This window comes from Suricata suricatta, chromosome 7, assembly GCF_006229205.1.
Source record: "Suricata suricatta isolate VVHF042 chromosome 7, meerkat_22Aug2017_6uvM2_HiC, whole genome shotgun sequence".
NCBI lineage: Eukaryota > Metazoa > Chordata > Mammalia > Carnivora > Herpestidae > Suricata > Suricata suricatta.
The window spans coordinates 122,320,200-122,322,927 of record NC_043706.1 but is presented as its reverse complement, the minus strand read 5'-3'; positions in this window follow the sequence as shown (position 1 = coordinate 122,322,927).

Here is a 2,728-nt window from a genome sequence, read left to right as displayed (position 1 = left end):
ACCAGTTTACATTCCCACCAACAGTGTAGGAGGGTGCCCATCTCTCCACACCCTCGCCAGCATCCGTAGTCTCTTGATTTGTTCATTTTAGCCACTCTGACTGGCATGAGGTGGTATCTCAGTGTGGTTTTGATTTGCGTTTCTGTGATGAGTGATGTTGAGCATCGTTTCATGTGCCTGTAGGCCATCTGGATGTCCTCTTTGGAGAAGTGTCTGTTCATGTCCTCTGCCCATTTCTTCACTGGGCTATTTGTTTTGTGGGTATGAAGTTTGGTGAGTTCCTTATAGATTTTGGATACTAGCCCTTTATCTGATATGTCATTTGCAAGTATCTTTTCCCATTCTGTCAGTTGCCTATTAGTTTTCTTGATTATTTCCTTTGCAGTGCAGAAGCTTTTTATCTTGTGAGGTCCCAAGAGTTCAATTTTGTTTTCATTTCCCTTGCCTTTGGGGATGTGTTGAGAAGAAAATTGTTGCGGTTGAGGTCTAGGAGGTTGTTTCCTACTTTCTCCTCAAGGGTTTGGATGGTTTCCTGTCTCACATTGAGGTTCTTCAGCCATTTTGAATTAGTTTTTGTGTATGGTGTAAGAAAGTGGTCTAGTTTCATACTTCTGCATGTTGCTGTCCAGTTTTCCCAGCACCACCTGCTAAAGAAGCAGTGTTTTTTCTATTGGATACTCTTTCCTGCTTTATCAAAAATAAATTGGCCGTACATTTGTGGGTCCAGTTCTGGGTTCTCTATTCTATTCCATTGGTCTATGTGTCTGTTTTTGTGCCAATACCCAATACCATACTGTCTTGATGATGACAGCTTTGTAGTAGAGGCTAGTCTGGGATTGTGATGCCTCCCATTTTGGTTTTCTTCTTCAATATAACTTTGGCTATTCAGGGTCTTTTGTGGTTCCATATGAATTTGAGGATAGTTTGTTCTAGCTTTGAGAAGAATGTTGGTGCAATTTTGTTGGGGATTGTATTGAATGTGTAGATTGCTTTAGGTAGTAATGACATTTTCACAATGTTTATTCTTTCGATCCATGAACGGGGAATGTGTTTCCATTTCTTGGTGTCTTCTTCAATCTCTTTCATAAGTTTTTTATAGTTTTCATCATATAGGTCTTTTACATCCTTGGTTAGGTTTACTCCTAGGTATTTGATGGTTTTTTGTGCAATTGTGAATGGGATCAGTTTCTTGATTTCTCTTTTGGCTGCTTCATTTTTGGTGTATAGGAATACATTTCCACATTTTGAAAATATTGACTGTCATTTTTTCCTTCTTTGAGCCCTTGTCAGCAATTACCTGTGAAACCTACAGGACTGGAACTTTTATTAAATATTTTTTATTTCAATTAATTTAATGGATTCATGATTATTCCAGTTTTTTTATTTTATATTTATTAATAGGCATATCGACAAATCCACACTTATATTTGGAGACATCTATATCTGTCTATTTTTTAGATTTAGTTCTGTTTCATTGATTTCTTTGTATACCTTCTTGTCAATGTTATATCCTTTGATTACTATGACTTTGCTTAAATGACTTGAAATCATATAGTGTCTTTTGACTATATTCTTTTTAATAACATTTTGAAATTTCGAATTATTTGCTCTTATTTTTTGTGCTATGAAGTGGAATATTATTATTGAATACTATTATTGGTAGACTGATGAAGGATAACTGTGCATTTTAAATCTTAAGGCAGCTGCTTAGTTATAATTGGCTGATTGTAAAGATAACATGGATTTATACAAAATACATAATGAGTACAATTATAGGAAGAAAACAAAAAAGAAAATTATTAAAAATTTAAAAATTGAACAGTTTACAAGATAGTATGTTTTAAATTAGCTATGTAAGATTATTTTAAATATAAATGGTCTAAGGACATCAATTAAAAAGTAAACATGCTAATTTTATGTGAAATTCATTCTTAAGTATATGTGATTAATAGAAGAGTCTCTCAAAATATAAAGACAGAACGAGGATAAAAGCTAGAGGATGGAAAAAGAAATGCATAAAAATCATCAACACAAGAAATCGAGTGTGATATTTACTTTATACCAAGTAGAGTTCAGAACAAGAACTAGAAACAGAAATTGGGGACATTACCTAATGTGGATGGAGTAATTTTTAAAAAGATATAGCAATTCTAATTGCCTATATAGCTAATAAAAGCCATGGATCAGAACCCAGTGTAACTGAAAGGAGAAACAGAAACATTCATAGTTATAGTTGGAAACCTCAAAGCTCCTCCATCAGCAGTCTGCCAACCTCAGGGTTGTAGGCTCAGATCTCTTCTAATGGGCCACTCTCCTGTCTTTGCCTCTGTTGAAATAAAGAATATAATCCTCATGTTTATAAGAAACAAACAAATAATAACCATGGTGCCACTTTAGTACAGTCAGTGGGTTAATTCAAACCTGAGTTAACTCTGGGGTCTTCAAACACCAGAAAGCAACCATTAGGGTGGGAAGTTTCCCAACCCTAAGGATATTTAGTTGAGGCTGTTTGGAGCAGGTAGTTATAAATATTAGTAGAATACAATTCCTCTCATCTAAGTATATCCAGTGAGCAAAAAGAAGAAAAAACAATGAATAAAAGTAAGAGAGAAATCTGGATACAAGAAGACAAAACAAACAATTGAAAAACTCTTCACAATTTAACCCAAATGGAAACCCAACATTTATTAAAATTATTTATATAACAAAAATTTCAAAAGGTGTAGAT